Source organism: Ceratotherium simum, chromosome 22, assembly GCF_057802395.1.
Source record: "Ceratotherium simum simum isolate JZ-2026a chromosome 22, ASM5780239v1, whole genome shotgun sequence".
Classification (NCBI taxonomy): domain Eukaryota; kingdom Metazoa; phylum Chordata; class Mammalia; order Perissodactyla; family Rhinocerotidae; genus Ceratotherium; species Ceratotherium simum.
In genome coordinates, this window is record NC_141921.1 from 37,000,072 (window position 1) to 37,019,002 (window position 18,931).

The 18,931-nt window shown below is 55.4% G+C and overlaps 1 protein-coding gene across 4 annotated transcripts in view; it reads right to left on the bottom strand.

Annotated features, from left to right (window-relative positions):
• The window catches only part of PAX7 (paired box 7), a 96,632-nt gene that overhangs the window by 66,686 nt on the left and 11,015 nt on the right, over nucleotides 1-18,931 (bottom strand). The window lies entirely within an intron of this gene.

The window sequence follows — 18,931 nt, forward strand, 5'->3', positions numbered from 1 at the left end:
TGACAAACAATTGATAAAACCCATTGCTGCAGAGGCCTCGAAGAGGAAGCAGCCTCCCATCTCAGCCTCCAGAAAGCGATGTCCTCGACCCATTAACTGTCTCAGTCTGGAACAGCGCGTAGAGCACAAGCCCACTTTGTCAGCATCACTGTATGTATGGATGTGTGCATCTCCCTGCAGAGAAATATCTAGAAGATCAGACTCCCAGATTCTTCACAATACTTAACTCTGGGGGGGAGGGGGTGAAAAGGAGGGGCCGACAGCCTTTTCACTTTCTATATTCTTCCAGTGTTTGACTTTTGTTTTCACAATAAGCATGTAATTCTCTTACAATAAAACTAATAAAACGGATCTGGATGTTAGACACCAGCTTTCTTTTTTCTAATTCTAAGCAGAAGTCTGACCTGAAGCTGCAGCCTCTCTCACGGGCAAGAGAATAAGTCATTGAATGAATGAATGAATGAATGAATGAACTAAAGAAGGAATAGAGGAGCAACCTCGCGACTTCATAAAGGCTGCCTAATGTGATCGCCCCACTGAGTATCACTTCGCCCGTCCTTCGAGGTTGCAGGGGCAGAGTTCACTGTCTTTAGGCGCGTTTTGAAGACAGGGTCACTGAAGCTCAGAGAGGACGGGCGACGAGGCCAGGCCCCGGGTCACACACTCCAGAAGTGCTCACTTCAGGCTCTGGGAAGCCCAGGCTCCCTCTCCCCCACTCGGGGTCCTCCCCAGCCCCCCAGCAGCTCATGGAAGGGAGGCTGCTTCCCTGGCCCCTGCGCGCCCACCCTGCCCCGGTGAAGCCCCAATCCCTGCCGTCCGGCCCCCCGCAGACCTCTGAGGACGCCGGTGCAGACAGAGACCAGGCTCTGCACAACCAGGGACCAAAACATAAATAACGCCGCTCTCTGAGCTCCGGGAGGCTGGCTTCCACCCCCTCCCTGGAAACGTCCTTTGATTTCAAAACAGGCTGGAGTGTAAAACCAATAAAGCTTCCTGTGCCCATAAACAAACAGGCAGCCGCTTAACCTCCCTCCTCTCCTCGGGCGCCCTCCGCCCATCCCCTGCCACTCGAAGGCGCGAGAGGGCAGGGCTGAGCGCCATTGTCCCCGGTAATTAATTGCAGTAATAAGAACCTGCCCTGAGCTTCAAGGGCCAGGCTGGGCCATGGGAGCGGAGCCCTGGCTCCTGTGTGCAGCCAGACCAGCACGGGCTCCAGGCCCACCTCTGGCATCAGCACCCAGGCTCTGAGGACCTACTGTGCGCAGGCGCGGCACCCGGCACTCGACTTTTTCCAACACTGTGAGTTGGGTGTTATTCACCCTATTTAACAGATGAGAAGACCGAGGCTCAGAGAGGTCATTTCTTGCCTGTGGTTACACAGCAAGGAAAAGGAGTAAGTTGACACAAAACACAGCCACATGCCGGCTTCTAGAAGATCTGGAAGGAGAGCCAAGACAGGCCACTTCCCTTCCTCCGGCCTCTGCTTTCCCATTCAGCAGATGGGGGCGAAGGACCATCTAATGTAGGAGATGTAGACACACCACGACGGGTTTGGGGTGGGCCGTTGTGGTAGGTGGGAGCAGAGAGCAGAAAGTCCTGGAAAGATGCACGGGAAATGAGGGTTTGAAAAAATAAAGACAAACTCATGTCCACCTCATGGACTCCAAAGCCTGAATCCCCCACAGCCCCAGTGCCCCCCTAGCACCTTTCACACCGAATGTGGGGGTATCTGTTTGTCTGTCTCCCCCACCAAATAAGGGGGCCCCTAAGGGCGGCAATGCTCCCATGTTGTTCTCCACTTCAGCTCAGCGCCTGGCATATAGTTAGTGCTCAACAAAGTCTTATGGATCCTCTGACCACAGAACATCAACCATTTAAACCCTCCATCATCCCCCATTCTGGGCCCCTGCCTCACCACATATTTCTTTTCATCTTTCCCTCTGGCACTGCTGAACCTCCAGGCTCCCACAAGCTGCTTTCACCCGTGTTATTTCACCGGATCCTTACAGAAACCCAAGGGGACAGTATTTTTAGCTTCATTTTACAGATGAGAAAACCGAGGATCAGAGAGAGGAAATACCTTCATACCGTATTTGAAGGGTGGGCTGCCTACTTCTTCTCCCCTCTTTCCACCTCCTGATCATCCTCCAGGCCCCCAAGTCCCCCCCACCCCTCCAGCCCCACCTGCCCCCTCCTCGGCCACAGGCGCACGGGCCAGGCGGGGCCCCACCTCTGAGCTCCCTTCTGTTTTTTCACTCAGGATTCCTGAGCCCAAGGAGCCGGGCTTGTTTATAGCCCTGCCTGCCCTGTTGCCTGGGTCCTGGCTCAGGTCAGCTCTCTGGGGCTAGTGGGAGCTTTTGAACGTGCTAAATACAGGTTACAGGGGTCAGGGGTCACAGCCCTTCCTTGGGGGAAGTTAGACTGGGATCATCCATGAAATAGCAACTCTTATCTTGGGGGGGTGGGAGGAGGAGCAGATTTCTTAAATTATGATGATTCTTTAGCAACCTCCCCACCCCCCCCACAACTCACTCAGCCCCCCTTTGGGTCTCTCTGCATAGATTCGGCATCTGGATTTCCCGTTTTCTTTCCTCTCATTCTGTCCTTAAGCCAGAAAAAAATAAGGGGTCTGGGGGACAAGCAGAGCAGAAATGAAGGGAGGAACTGAACACGGAACTCGGTTAGTCTAAAGCAAGGGCCCGGCTCCCGCTGCCAAATGGCCCAATGGGAATCTGGCCCCATCCCGGGGGCCGCTCCCCTGACAGGCTCCCTCGCCCCAAGCTCTAGCCCTGAGCTCCACTTCCACTCATGGAGGATCCCCCTCAGCCTCCCAGCACAAAGCGTAGGTGCCCAAGAGTCTTCCCCAAGGTCACGCCTCGCAAGCACCGAGGCCTCTGAGCTTTTCTAAGTCCCTTTGCAGCCGCCCTTCCCTTCCCTCCTGGCCCTTTAATGAAGCTGGGATGAGGCTGAGATGACCCTATTTGAGGATGACATAGCTGAGCCTCACAGGCCGAACGGACCTGTCCCTGCACCCCAGGGCGTAGGGTGACCAGCCATCCCCAGTTTTCCTGGGACTGAGGGCTTTCTGGGATGCGGGACTCTCAGTACTAAAGCCAGGACAGTCCCAGGCAAACCGGGACAGCCAGCGATGGCCCTACCAGAGCCGGAAGGCCAGATGCAGAGGACAGGCTCCCACCTCTCACAAGAGCAACTTCCTCCCACCTGCTACTTGCCTAAGCCCCTTTCCTTCCCGTCCCCATCCCTTCCCAGGGAAAAGCACGGGGCAGGATGGCTGCAAACACCCTCCCTGGAGGTGCTAGGAGGGAAGCTGTTCAGAAGGTGAAGATAAGTGATGTGGGTCGTTCCAGCCCATAATCATTAGAGACGCTCCCTTCTCAGGCCCCTCATCACCTGAATTAAGACAGGTGTGGGATGCGGAGAGAGGGAGGGAGAGAAGAGAAGGGGAGGGGAAGGAAGGGCTAGCCTCAACCCTCCCCAGAGGCCTGCTTGCCCCTCTCGCCTCCACTGCTCTTGTGTCTCAGAAAAGTTCCAGATTTAAGGAGCATTTACTGAGCACCACTGCATACAGCACTGTACTGACACTGAGTAGAGGGGATCAAAACCGAATAAATGCAGTTAACTTGTCCTTGCCCTCAAAGAAGGTTCTAATCTGGCGCAAGAAATGGAAGCCCAGAGCTAAACTCACTAGGACAGCGACACACACACTACACATATGTACAGGCATACGTGCACATCTACACACACACAGCACGCATGCATACACATACTCTACACACACAGACACACACACAAGCACACACAAATGCATATACTCACACATATACACATGCACACACATACGCACAAGTGCACACACACTACACACACATGCACACACTCACATGCATACACACAGACACAGGCACACACACTCCCCACCCCAGTTAGAGGGAATCTGGAGTTTCTCCCTCACTGTGGCTTATCTGAGGATAACCCAGAAAGGAACCTCCCAGGCCACCGCCCGTCCCGGCCTCCAGTCAGATCTCTCCAACCTCGTCCAGCCCCGTGTCCTGGGGTCCAGGCCTCTTCCAGGCAACCTCCCTCTCGGAATGCATCGATTCTCCCCGAGCTGACCGAGCTATCGCCAGCCGATTCAGAAGCCCGCCAGATAACTGGGGCTAAGATCTGCTTTAGGCCTCAATCCCTGAACTGAATGCAGCAGCTGAAAAACAGCACGAGGCCTAAGAGTCAGCCAGGCCTGGAGTTACATCCCCGCTCATCCTCCCCTGCCCCTGCTCGCCTGCCTCACTCTCCCGTCTATGACTTGGGGGAAATAATACCACCCTTGATGTAAGAGCCCCCACGGCGGTGATGACGTAGGTTGTCTCTACTCCACTCCTCGTACCTAGTAAGTGCTCAGTAAAGGTTACAATGAGGACAGAGGCTGGAGAACCCCATTCTCCGGTTCTTCTCCAGAAACACCCACCCTGGGGTCCCTCCAAGACGCCAGCAGGCTGTGCTCAGCAACATATGGCCGGAGGACGGCGGGGAGAGGGGGTGGGAGGGATGGGGAGGACGGGCAGGTGGGGGCAGGGAAGAGGAGGAGGAAGGGTGCATTTAGGAAAAAAGAAAAACCCACACAAAACCGACAGAATTCCAGCCGATTATTCCTCTGGTTGCAGATGTACATTAATGCAGGAGAGTGGGGACAGAGCTGCGGGCCGGGGACAGAGAAACAGCTTGCAGTTCCTTTTAACAAGCCGTTGTCTGGCCTGATCTTGTCACTCTAAAGAGGGCCATTGAGAGGTATTCATGCGTCGGCCCTGGGGGGACAAAAGGGCGCAGTATATATAGTGACTGCTCAGTTGCCTGCGGGTCTTGGGGCTTTTGTCTAACCTTCCCTTAATAAACTTTTGGGAAGAGTTCATCAATCCGCTTCAATAGCTGATGTTCTCATTTTCAGAGAGAGAAGAAACATAGCAGAAGGCCAGCGTGTTTTTTTTTTTTTTTTTTTTTAAGGAGGCTTTCTCAATAAGAAGGGAATGGAAAAGAGAGAGAAAGGGAGAGAGCCTGTAGACACCCCACTTTAAAGGGAAAAAGAACACATCACAGCCACAGCCACAAATCCTAAATGGGCGCCCAGACAAAACGGCTATTCATCGGGGCCCTGAAGTCGGCCTCCATCTGAGGGTCTCTGGGCCATGGAGCCGGGTCCCCTTGGCAGCGGCGGGACAGGCTGAGTCCGTAGCCGTAAGGAGTCGGGGGTGAGAGGAGCAATTTCTTAGAAGGAACGTGTGGCTTAGAAGCAAGAGCAGGCAGGAGCCCTCCCTCCAGCTTCTTTTTTAGATCTGGGGCCACTTGGTTTCCTTCTCATCAGGCAGTTTTTAAAAACTGGAGGTCTTGTTTTTTGTTGTTTTTTTTAATCCAGCACAGGAGGGACATTCTCTAAATGAGGCCTCTGCTTCTAAGATCGCAGGAACCTCCACCCTCAGGCTGGGGTGGAGTTTCAATACTCAGCCCCGCTCCTGGAAGCCTGTATCCCCTCCAGCTTTGCTTGGGGTTGTAGAAAAATAACCCCACACTCCTCACCAAAGGGGTGAGACCAGACGTGCCCCCCGCATTGCATGCTTCATGGTGAGGTGTGGGGGCGTGGGTTGCATTGGGATGGGGAACAAAGAAAAAGGGATGTTCCCAATATTCCTACAGGGCCAGACACCGCACTAGTTTTGACCCTGTGTTAACTCCCTTCTCACCACAATCCTAGTTTTGAAGACACATTTTATTTTATTCATTTTACTTGGGGAAACTGAGGCTCAGAGAAATGATCCCTGATCCAGAGTCTCGTAGCAGGAAGTTTAAATTCGAGTCTTTTTAAATCCACATTTCCAAGTTCTAAACCAAGCTGCCTCTGAACATTTTAAGGTATTATTAATAATAATAGCAACCAGTAGTTGTGCTCCTAAAATGTGCCCGGCATTGTTACAAGCGCTTTACACACGTTATTTTCGAAACAGCTCAGTGAGACGGGTCCTATATTATAAAACCCACATCACAGATGGGGTGACTGAGGCACAGAGGGTAAAGAACTAGCCAGCGTCAGACAGCCAGGAGGGCAAAGCCAGATTCGAACTCAAGTCTGACTCTGGAGCCTGAAGGCCCACACTGTCCCGCCTTCGATGAAAACGCAGGTGCAGGAGGAAGTAGAGAAGCTAACGGATGTGACTTCTGCCCCCGCCGAGCCTCAGAGGTGGGTCTCCCAGGGAATGGTTCAGCTTTGCAGTGCACGCTCACACACACACACACACACACACACAGACCCTCTCCAAGTCTCCTCAGCGGCTCTAGTTCAATGTTTTACAGGCCTAATGAGTGTTGACAAGTTTAATGAGTTTGTTTTAAAGAGGGGAGGGGGGATCTGGTCAAGTTGAGATTTCCGAGTCAAACGAATTAGTGGAGGCCGCCAGACTTCAGCTGACAGGCCTGGAAACCCTCCCACGGACGGCAGCCCTGAGCCATGGACCCCAGCTCCCCTCAACGGGAGCAGGGCCCCATGCCAGACACTGGGGGCTCCTGGGGCCTCGGAGCGGCCCTCGGGTGCCTGGGTCCCAGCCAAAGCCCGTCTCTCCATCCCGCAGACCCCTCCCTGCCAGCCCACCCCTGGTGGGCCCCCCTTCTGCTGGACTCTCCTCCCCCACTGGGTCCCCAATGAGAAATTTGATTCAAACCCAGTTTGGCACTTGTTTGCATATTGATTGCGTGGTAATTAAGTGGCTTCATCTGTGGAAGGGACGCGCCACCTGCATTTCTAAGCTTCCCAGTCATGGGCTGGGACCGGCCGCAGCCCTTGTTCCTGACCGTGCAAACTGGAATCCAGGGAGACCGGCCTCTGGCTGCTAGAGGGAGTTAGGTCGTCTTGGTTTAAGATAGTATTCTTTATTTTTTGCAGTGATGAGATGAATTGGGAAGGAGCTGGTACAAACCTGACCAACTCCAGATGAAATAGCAGAGCTAAAACTAAAGCATAATAATCAAGCCCAAAATAAAGGAACACGTATGCTGATGTCAACTAGGAGCTGACACCACTGTGGCATGAGGCACATGCAAAGCAAGACTAGTTCTCCCTCTGACTGGCCCCTCCTGAGCCCCCTGGGGGGCTGACATGAGTCTTGGACCCCAAGCCAGAGAGACCCGGATTCAAACTCCTGCCTCTTTCTCCGGCCCTGATCTTGGACAAGCGACTTTACCTCACTAAGCCTCAGTTCACCCATGTGTAAAATGGGATTAGTAAGACCTGTGCTGTTCACAGGGTTGTGGGGCTTCAGAGGGCTGTGCCCAGCACACAGTAGGTCTTCCACAGCCCTAAGGCTGCTTTCCAGATTGGCATCCCAGCTGGAAATGAGCAGGATCTGTTCATCCCTAATTAGTACAGCCTTGCAAATTGGCACAAGCTACCTTCCAGCCCACCCAACGTGGTTTGCATTTCTTCCTCCACCAGCCTGGGTAGCCCGGGCAGTTTCTCAGGGGACGTCTGTCACCCTTTGCTGCTCGCCAGGAGGAAGCGGGTGAGTGGAGACTGAGGCGGGAGAAGGGCATTGCAGCCCGGTGCATCGGTTTTGCTGCATCATGTCATGTTTTGTCTTCTGTGAAGCAGAATAGAGTTGGAGCTGACGCATCCAGGCTGGGTCACAGCGTCCAGCTGGGATTGCAAGCCACCTCCCCACCCGCCCAGCTCTCTCTCTCTCACGTGATTATTTATTGGATATCTCCCCCTGGGAGGGGGGGCTCTCCCCTTCTATAACTTTCTCCTAATCTCTAGTCTAAGGCGGGGGACTTGAGAGAAGTGTTCGAATTTCTTTACACACTGTTTTCCCTTTCTAGCTGGGAGCCAGGAGCTGGGGGGTGGGGGACGGAGAGATGAGGGCAGGGGAGGGGGACGGGTCACTCCAAGCCACGCGGGCCGACCCTGTGAACCGCCCCTCTGGACAGGGCTGCGGTGCCTCTCCGGCGATTTCTCCACTTCCTAGGTCTCCCCATTGTTCGCGGCTGCAGCCAGCTGCGGGCGTTAATCTTTGGCTTATTTGCAATCCCGAGAAAGAAAGGCCCGCGTGCGACAGGGCTGGGCCGGGAGCCCGGGGAGTGGGCAGAGGCTGAGACGCCAGAAGGAGGAGGGGGACCTGCATGTGACCGCACACACGTCCGCCAGGCCCCGAGACCGAAGGTGGCATCGCCGCACGCTGGTATTTAAAGCTTTTGTTGGCACTGAAACCTTTCCTGGGGAGCGGGGGAAAAAGGCTGGATTCTGGAGGCAGCCCTGGTTTCCCTTCTTGGCCAAGCCACTTACTGGCTAGGGGACTTCGGACAGACGACTTGACCTCTCTAAGCCTCAGTTTTCCCTCTGTAAAATGGGAGGAGAAACATTTAGACCACAGCAAATGCACTGACCTCCACCCGGGCGTGGTGGAATGGATGGGCCCATCGGTAGACATATCCCCTATTCTCCAGCGACACACTCAGGGACATCTACCCCACAGCACCAACAGATGCACACCCAGATCTACACAGCCACACACCTAAACACATTCACACTTTATACCACAAGAACACACCCACACACACCAACAACCCAAAACAAGGCCCACCCCCCAATCTAACCAGGACCCACTCTCCTTCCTTCCAGACCCCCACAATATGATGCATCGGCAACCGTGTGTACACAGTAGAGTTGCAACCACAAAATCCACACAAGAAAGAACGCTTCCTTAACAGAGACGCCAACATCGACCTTCCAACACACACCCCAGGCTGACTGGGGTCTCTCAGTCCATAATCCCAATGCAAAGCAAAAATGTGGGTAGGGTACCCCATAAAAGAAAACAAATCAGCAGGCTCTCTTGATGCGTCTTCTGTTACGGACAAGCCCCTCACTCTAAGACAGAGGAAGCCACTCCGCAGGGACACAGGACCGTGTGAATTAGTGGAGGGCATTCCAAAGCCAGATGGCTGCCCAAAAGCCAGTGTGTGGCAGCGGGAAGAGTTTGTGGCACCTGGATTCAGTGACTGGCTCGGCCACTTGCTGGCTGTGCGACTCTAGGGAGCTGAGCAAACCTCTCTGAACTCTGCCTTCATCTGCAAAATTGGGATGATAGATACCCATGGGGCAGGGGGTGTTGGGTGAGATGAGGCTTACAGAGCACCTGGCAGGGTTCCTGACACCATCTCTTGCGAGTGAGAGGAGGGAAGGGGGAGAGCACAGGCTTCCAATGAGACATACCTGCCTGACTGTGCCCAAAGGGCCAAGGAACCTCCTTGTGCCTCAGTTTCTGTATCTATCAATAGGCATCTTCATAATCTCTCTTTCAACGTGCTCCTGGGAGGATTTCATGAATTCATTCCTGTAAAGTGCTTAACCCAATACTTGGCACGCAGTCAGCTCTCAACGGGCTATTCTCCTAAGTACTAGGTATTCAATACATGGCAGTCTCTTTCCTGCCACGCGGGTCTCAGGTCAAATATCACCTCCTCCGGGCAGGCTTCCCTGATAACCCACCTACCATTGCTTCCCCAGTTGGCCACTTTCTATTGTGACTCTGCTTTATCTTCTTCCAACCTTTGTCCACCTTCTGAAAGTATTTCTTATTTGTGGACATGCTCATTGACTCCCTGCCCCCAGTGTGTAAGCTCTGTGAGACCAGGTCCTTGTGCGTTTCACGGCCGTGCTCTCAGACCCTGGAACAGTGCTCGGCACAGAGTAGGTGCTCAGTGCACTGCTGTTGTGGGAATAAAATGGTGGTTGTAGCTCTACTTTCCTGGGACACTGGTGGGGGGGAGGGGAAGAAGGATGGTGGAGGTTACAGGTGGAAGGGTTCCCCCCTCTCCCCCACCCCTGCCTCCCTGCACATGTGCCACACTCCCCCCTTGTGCCCCCCCCCTTGGGAATGTGATTCCGGCCGCTGGTCCAGCCTTTCCACCGGTGATTCTCTGGCCTCCTCCTGCCAAGGGGCCCGAGAGGCTTGATGGGTTTACCTGGGTGTTAATCCCCAACACCCACCCCTGGCCTGACCCGAGAGCCAGCCTCCATTCTTGTCCTGGGTCTAATTAAGTGCCTGAAATGCCACTTCCCCTTTCAAACCAGGCTTCTTTTCTCTGAGGCAAGGCAGGTAAAGGCCAGCCTGCCCTTTGAAGCAGAGGAGGCCGGAAGCCCAGGCAGGTGCACCAGGGGGAGGGGGAGGGGGAGGGCGGAGGGGCCAGGGGGGAGGGGTGGGGAGGGAGGGGGTTTGCCTGCTCCTCCTCGGAGAGGACAAACACCTGCAAATCTCCTAATTTGGGACACTTAACCTTTTGGGGACCCTGAGCCTTAGGAGACTCAGGAAAAGTTAAGGATCCCTCTCCAGGGAAACACACACACATGCCTACCCACACCCACAATGGAGAATTCAATTCTGGAGTTTCAGGATCACCCCTGAAGTCTCTACAGTTCCCCAGGTTAAGTTGATATAATGCACTTTCCTTCAAATACGTATCTGTATCTAGATTGATGGAAGGATGGATGCAGATAAAAATCTAGACAGCCATCCCCCCAAACTCAACAAGATTATTTCTGGGGAAGTAGAAGGATTCTCAACTTTTATTTTATATATACATTTGTATGATTGAAATTTTACAACCACATACTACTTTTGTAATAAATCTTTCAAAATTATATGAAAAAAAATATATGCATATATTAGAGCCCCTGAGAAAACAATGTACATTTGACTTAGAAAATTCTCATCTTAGGAATCTTTATGGGTCAACAATTTCACACAATTATTTTCAGGTCTTTTACCTGGTTTTAATCAGGCACTTCCTGTGTGCCAGCCACCTTTTCTGTGTTTTAATTCGTTTGCTCCTTTTGTGATTTTTATCCCCATTGGATGGATGAAAAAGCCAAGGATCAGAGAGGTGAAGCGACTTGCTCAGGGGACCCACAGCACGGAGGCTGTGCCTGGGTCTCACTGATTCTGAGTCCAGGCCTATTTTGTGGCCCTGTGGCTGCCTTTGGATGTAAAAGCTGAGGGCCCAGAGCTGAATGAAGCAAGTGTCCGGGATGCCATCCCCGTGGCATGGGCAGGAGCTGGGGACAGCAGCACAGGCAGGGGGCTTGCCGCATCAGCCCCCTGATTCCTAGCATGGTGCCCTGGCAGATCAGACCCTCAATAGGGGCAGGGGGACAGTCATAAAAGGTGAGGGACCCAGGGACTTTGGAAGAATGTTCCATTCATGGTGCCTAGTTTAACAGTCTGGAGACCGGGTCCCTATTCTGACTCTGCTCTCAATTTGCTGTGCAACAAGGAACAAGTCCCTTCCCCTCTCTGGGCCTCAGTTTCTCCATTTATAAAACACGGTGTTGCACTAGATCAGTGGCTCTCAACTGGGGTGGCCAACAGAATGACTAGGGCAGCTTACCCAAAGAGCCACTCCCCTCAGATGTCCCAAGTCGACACAGTGCCCACGTGTGCATGCACTGTGGGGCACACCCTCCCGCCCTCCTGACTCATGGGTCTTTCCATCTCCCACACCCTGCATTGAATCCTCCTCCCAGAACCATGCCAGGATGGTGCTGCAACCCAGTCACACCACCAGTGCCCCCCCCCAGCGAAACACAGAGAGGGTAACTGCCTCCCCTGGTCACACAGCAAGCTGGGCAGGGACTCAAGAGGTAGACCCCAGTGTCTGCAGACCAGCCACGCCTGTTCTTCCAGAGAGACCTCCCAGCCAGGAGAGAAAGTTCCCTAATCAGGGGAACAGAAAAGGAAGGGAATCATTTGTCACCAGATAAGCAACATCAGCTTATCTCTGAAGACCAATAACCACAGCCCTGGGGCTCTGATTCCAGGCGTAAACAGAGTCTCCCCCACCCCCTCCTCCAGAGTAGCCTCGGACAGGACAGGAGGATGGGATAGGAGGTGGTCCCTGCTCCTCCCTGGGACAAAGCCATCTCACCAGAGTCTCCTCTACCAATGGGGAACATGATTTTTGACTTCCTCCCTCCGATGCACACATGCCCAGAGTCTCAGAGCTCGAAGGATCCTCACCTGCTGCATCACCCCTGAAGCTCCTGCTTGGAACCCCAAGGCTCCACGGAACACAGTTTGAAAACCACCAAGCTGATTGCAGCTTGCCACTGTTCAGACAAAGGGAGAAGGACCAGAGAAATTAAGTGACTTGTCCAGAGTGACACAGCAGTTAGTGCTAAAGCTGGGGCCTCTCCATGGGCCCCTCACAGGAGGATCTGAATTCCAGCCCTAGCCACCATACTCCAGTGACTTTCCCTCTAGGCTCTATTTTTCCTTGGTGTAAAGGGACTCTTCCCAGCAGGATGAACAGACTGTGCAGAGGGCCAAGTCTGCGGCATCTGTAAGTCTCAAGATCCCAGCAGGCGCTCATGGGTGCCGGGAGTGTGGGTGGTAGTGGGGGATCCTGGCTTGAGCCCCAGTCTCCCCAGGGCTGAGGATCTAGGGTTCGTGAAGAATGGGGGAGGGTGCTGCGAGCTGCGACTGTTCAGATGGGGCAGCTGGATTTGTGCCCTTCAGGCTCCTCAGGGCAAAGGCACTGGGGTTCTACAGACCCTATTAGGCGAGAATCCTCCTTTCCATACTTCCTTATGCTAATCTCCTTGTGCCTCAGTTTCTGCCTCTGTGAAGGGAAATTTAAAAGCCTGTATCACAAAGGGTGGTGGACTGCAGGGATGTGAAAGGGCCATATCTTCCCACGCCCTCGCCCCATGCCTTCCAAACTCCTGGAAGTAAGACGTCAACCAACTTATTTTGTTCCTCCACCCGCGCAAGTGCCCGCAGACCCTTTCCCTCCTCTGGGCTCACTCGCACCGTGCCCTCTGGACCTCAGCTTTTCCATCCGTAAAATGACCAGGTGACCTCTAATGCCTGCTCAACTCTGAACTTGCCCTTTAGGATTTCAGCCTGGAGAGGAATTCCCAGGTCCCTCTAAGTGACCTAGGAAGCAGCCAGAGACTCAGCACACCTGGTTCCCTCCCTCCTCTCCATCTCAGACTGGGGAGGCCCCTCCTGAACATCTCTCCACTCACCCCCTGCTCTCTACTCTCTGTGCGCCCCTCTCTCTTGCTCCCGTGTCACAGCATTAACCTCCTAGCCGGTCTCTCCACACCTTCCAGAACATTCTCTGCTCAGGCCATCACTCCCCTGCTGAAATCCCCTCCTTGGCTCCCCACTGCCCTTGGAGTCAGTCCCAACTCCTTCACTCAGCCTTGAGGACCCACAACCTGGACTCTAGGGGTCTCACCCCCAGCAGGCACCACACAAAGTAGGGCTTAATAACCAGCTGTGGGATGAACGGATGAGGAGCCAAGATGCCTTCAAAGCACTTCCAGGCTATTCCAGTCAGGGCCTAGACCTGCCCTATTTGGAGGGGATGGAGGGCAGCATGGTAGAGGAGCAGATGTGACTGGGGGCCTGTGTTTCCACCATCTCCTTCAATCACCAATGCTGCCCAGCCTCTACCTGGGAGGGGACAGAACTCACCAGGGGAGGAAAGTCCCTCCACACATCTAACTGTCTGTTGGGCCCCAAGCCCTGGCTGTTTCTGCCTTCTTCCCTGGCCTTCTGTCGGATGAGGAGCTGCCCACAGGGCCACTTCATTCTTTGAGACAAGGAAAGACACTATTCGTTGGCACATTGGCTGACCACCTGCCCCCACCCCAGCCCCTCCCAATATGGTGATCACTTATAGATTTACAGCCTCAATTATTTCTCAAGTCACAGGGGAGTGGCCTCCAGATTGAAAGAGGCCTTGGAGGAGAAGAGGCGGTCGAAGGGAGTGGAGAGTAACACTTATCCCGCCTCCCAATTTGCCCTGCATTGTATGTAATTATATTGTTGACTCTTCCCAATATACTTTGAGGTCGTCATCCATGGGACCATTTTGCAGACAGGGACACTGAGGCTCTCGGGGCACCTCACTCAAAGTTACCCAGATCTTTTAGGCTGGGGGTGGCTCCTTCTTCTCCTTCATCCCTCTCTGGCCCCCAACTCAGGCGCCTCCTCTAGAGCATCTCAGAGCAGTGGCCTCTGCTCAGCAGACCTCACTCATCACAGACCCGGATGGTGGCCACAGCTGGGGATGACTTTGGAGACCTCTGGACCCAGCTCCCCGGGGTCACAGACGAGGAAGGGAAGGCCTGAGAGCCCGCGCCGCGTGCCCAAGCCAAGCAACACTTAGCGCCAGCTCCGCCTGCTTGGATGGCTGTAACTTTCTCCTTTCCTCCGCCACCCCCTCCCAAGACAGCCACGACTCCAGGCTCCTCTGCGCCCCCGCCCCCATCCTGGGCCACCGGGGGCAGCTGACCCCGCAAAAGCTCAGCGGACGAAGCCCTCCACCGGGGCCTGGCTTCCCCTGCCCGGAGCTCGGGTTTTGTTGTGGGGTTTGTGCGTGCTGTGTTGTTCCGTCTCCCCGCCCCTTCCCGCGCGGGGCCGGCCCCCTCCCCACCCCTCCCCTGCGCGCCGCTCCCCCGCCCGGGCTCCCAGCGCGCCCGCTCTTGACTTCATCCACTAAGTCAATAGCCCCGGCGCGGGCGGCCCGCTCCCCCCGCCCCGCGCCGCCCCCCGGTTTTCTTCTCTGGATAATGGGGGCTCTTTGTGGCCTAATCAGCCTCCTGAGGGGCCGGGAGGCCGGGAGCGCTTCCCCCGCGGCCGTCGGTGAAAATGAAAGCGAGATTAGGCCGGGGCCTCGGCCCACACCATAGTAAAGCGCCACCAGGCATTCGCCCCCTTCAAAGGCCCTTTCGGGGGTTTGGTTACTTTATTTCTAAAGTTGTTTGTATTTCTAAAGTGGCCATTGAGGCGCGAGCGGGGACTGCGCCGAGAGGAGGGGGCGGCCGGCTGGGGAGGAGGCGGAACTCTCGGAGCCTCCCTCTCCCCCTCCTTGGACCCGCTGACCAGTTTGCAAAGAGCTTTCCCGGCCCTCATTTCCTCCAGCCCCAGGAGGTGGGGAGGGCTCTTAGCCTCACTAATCAGACAGGGAAACTGAGGCTCGGGCACCGGAAGTCACTGAGGCAAGGCTGCACCCCAGAAGATGCGCTCCCGGGGTTCAGACCTAGCACGCAGCCTGGAGGGGATAAAGGGTGTTTATTTTTTTAAGGGGGAGACGCAAAGGGGCATTGACAGCGGTGGTCGCCCGTGGCGCTCAGCGCTGAGCGCACCAGCTAAACCTCTTCGTGTCGCCTGTACAGGCCATCGAAGGGCAAGTCCCAACCCGAACACAGTTCGACCCATTTATTAAAGAAGTTCCAGAGCCTCTTTTCTTAGGGTTCACTCCCAGCACCTCCACTAAACCCCAGACATGCCGGCGCAATAACTCAGCATCATTCCCCATCGCCAAAGATGGGAGGGAGCGGGCAGAGATTTTGAATTTTGGCATTTGCAGGCTGCTGGAGGGAGGATAACAGAGAAGGGGTACAGACGGGTAGGGTGGGGGCAAAAAGCAGCAGAAGAAAAGGGTTTCTCTTAGCTGCGCCCCTTCTCCCACACATACATTGGAATTTCTTTTATTTCTATCGGACTTTTTGACTCTAGGAAGCGTGAAGCCGAGCTCAAGAAGTCCAGGTGAGGAGGAACACCGCAAGGATGAGGAGCGCGGGAGGGGGGCCTTAGTGCCAAGTCAGGGGCTGGAAAGCACCAGGTTCCGGGTTCTGCGTCTGGACCAGCAGCGTGAGTTGGGTCCGTGGTTGCAAGAGCGCACGGGAGATAGGGGAGCTTCTGCAGGCTTCCACTGGGAACGAGAGAGTTCCAGAAAGTTCCTTAGGACTCCCCCTGGCCCCTTCCAATCCCAAAGTTGTTGCTGTGGAGACAGACTCCAGCTTGAATCTGATTTTCGTGTCTATGCAGCCCAGATAAATCCGGTGCGGATTTCTAGGACGAGTTTCCAGGGAATCAGACGGCTTGATCTCAGACCCACAATCTCCATGCAGAAGTATGCACAACTCACCACCCAAACACACATACACCCCACAAAACTTCGCCCGGATGTTGTCGTCTCTACACCTTTCCCAGTCACCTAGAGACCCGCAGCTGGAATTCGAACCCGCAGCGGTAGTGAGCCCTCTCCACCTGCCACCGCGCGGAGGCTTGAGACCGTGGAGAGGGCCCCGCGGAAAAGCGGCCGTCCACTCATCTGGGGCTCCTCTGGGTCTGGGCCCGACGGAAAGGACCCCAGAAAAGTTCTGGGTGGAGTTTTCCAAGCTACTTCTTGCGCCCGACGCCCCACCCCTTTTTTCTGTCCGGTCCGGGGGCCTCTTTGATCTTCGGTCTTTTTGCGGCGCCAGACAAAGAGCGCAGTGAGGGCCAGAGGCTCTGGAGCCCAGCGGCCCGGCCGCTCTGCCCTCCTTCTCTTGCTCGAACTCTCGGCGCTTCGAGACCCTGGCCGACGCCTGCGACTGCCGAGGTCAGGTTGGGGGCTGCCTGCCAAATTCAGCCCCGGCCCCAAACACATCCTGCTGTTGTGCTGATACACGGATCTGCACACACACACACACACACAACATTCACAAATACCCAGACACACACAGGCAGCCGGGCAAGGAGGCAGGCGCACAGGGAGATCCAGGTGAGGACGCACACAAACGCACGCACCAAGGCACATCTGTTTATCGTGGGCTGATTTCCTCTCTCAACCACTTGGCTCCGAACTCCACGAAGGCAGGGAGCTTCTTGATGTCTCAGGTGTTTCCAGCACTTAACACAATGCCTGGCACACAGTAGGTACTTAAATTTTTACGGAATGAATGAAGAAATTCACCCCCTGAGAAAAACTTTTTTGTTGTTGTTTGTTTCTTTTTGTGTGTGCGTGTGGGACAGACAAAAGGGGAGCACAGCATTTGTGCTTATCTCTGCCTATAACAACCTCAGAAAGGACTCTTCCAACAACCAAATGGGGGGGGAGGGGGAGGATGGACTCCGCTACCTCTGTTTTGGTGGAAGCACTGAATCCTAGCCACTAGGCTACCAGGGAACCAGCCTCTGTTTTGGAAAGGGAGAGAAGCGCCAAGGGCCAGGCAGAGGGCAGGCTCTCAGCCTCACCCTGCTCCCCTCCATCCGTCTCCTCATCCTGGGCTCCTGCTCCTGGAATCAGATGCCCACTCGGGAATACTGGAGTCGCTGGGAAACACGCATATGTGAAGTTCCTAATGGGGTGTGGCCTCTAGAAGCCGGGAGACAGCTTTATTCTGTCTGCAAAATTCTGCCTGATTGAACCTGTGTGAATGGCCAGTTTCTTAGATTTTATCCGATTCTCAAGAGGGTCCAGGGTCCCCCAAAAGGATAAGAATCTTTGTCTTAGTTCAATTATCTGATTTTCCATGGGAAAAAACTGAGACCCAGAGAGGTTGGGCAAGTTGTCCCAGAATAACATTGCTAGTGAGTTGAGGGCAGGATGGACGTCAGAACCCTTACCTTCTGGGCCCATCCCAAGGCACTTTGCCCCTCCCGGATGCCTCCTGCCTTGCACAGCTGGGTTCAAATGGAGACAGGGAGAGCAGGCCATGGAACACTCAGCAGCAGGGAACTGGGGGGTGTGGACTGGACCCAGAGCAGCAGGAAGCCTTCAGCTCGCCTAGTGTTGTAACCTCACCCTTACTCACCCTCCAGTCTGCAGCGTCGGAAGCCAGAGAGTGGGGGTAGTGGCCTCTGCGCCATCCCTTCCCAAAGCTGAGAACTTAGAAGGGGCAGCTGCTAAAAATCGGAAGGAGGCGAGCCCCACTCTCCCCATAGTGAAACCCGGACTGGCCTGTTATTTAGCGACGCTCTGAATAGGGGTTCCCCGCCCCCCTCGCTCCCGGTCCCAACAGGGCCAGGCGCGCGGGCCGGCTCCTTCCCAGCGCCCCGGGTCGGAGCGCGGAGCCCGGGCCCCCGCCTCCGGGTCGGCCTCCTTCCCGCCCCGCTGGCCCGGCTCGCTCGCCTCTAATTAAGCGGCGAGATCGCAGCAAGCCGCCGGGCCGCGCTGTAATATGATGAACTGCCTTTGTGCCAGTGTCACCGAAAGCGCTTCTGATAAGGGGAAGCAGCGGAGAATCAAAAGGACAACAGCAGCTCGCCCACCTCCCGCCGCCGCGCGGCTCCGCGCGCTCGCCGTCTCCGCCCGCGCTCTCCCGCGGGCTGTCTCTGGTCCCCCAGTCTCTCCTGATCTGCCTGTCCCAGACCAGCCTTTCGGTGACTCTGCGTCTCTTTGTCTTTCTTCCTGCTGCCCCGCGCCGCCCTCGGTCCCTCCGCATTCCTCAGCGTCCTCAAACGCTCTGGGCAGGTTCTCTTATCCCGCGCTCGGTCCTTCTCACTCTGGATTTTCTCTCGCGAGCGCTCTCTGTCTCTCCTGAGGCTCTCCGCCTCCTGTCTGACTCCCTCTAGTCCCTCTCTGTGGCTCTGTGTGTCCCCGGCCTCTCCCATCCCTCCCTTGGTCTCGTCCCGGGCTCACACCCAGTGCAGCCCCAGGGCCCGCGAGGCCAAGTCTCAGCTGACCCGCAGTCTCGGGGACATTGAACCAATCCATCCGCAGCGGGTTTGCAGAGCTCCACGGCCCCTTGCAAGCCACCCTCACTCAGCTGCCGAACAGAGGGCCAGGCACGAGCAACCCCAGGCGCCCGGGAATGCCCTCGGATCCTCTTCGGAGCCGTGACTTGGGGCGCACACAACTTCCCCCTCATCCCTCCCGAGGCTGCCGCGACCCGCGACCCGCGACGCTTTTCCTCTCCCCCAGCGGCTGAAGTTCCAAGTGCAGCCGACCCCCGCTGGGCATCCCCTTCCCTACACCCCTTCCTTTGGCCCCCGCCTCCCCTTTGCCCTCGACCCCTTCTCTTCCTCCTCCAGGCCCCTCCCCTTCGCATGCTCCTAGTCCCCCCCTGCGCTCTCCGCGGACTCCTTCCTTGCCT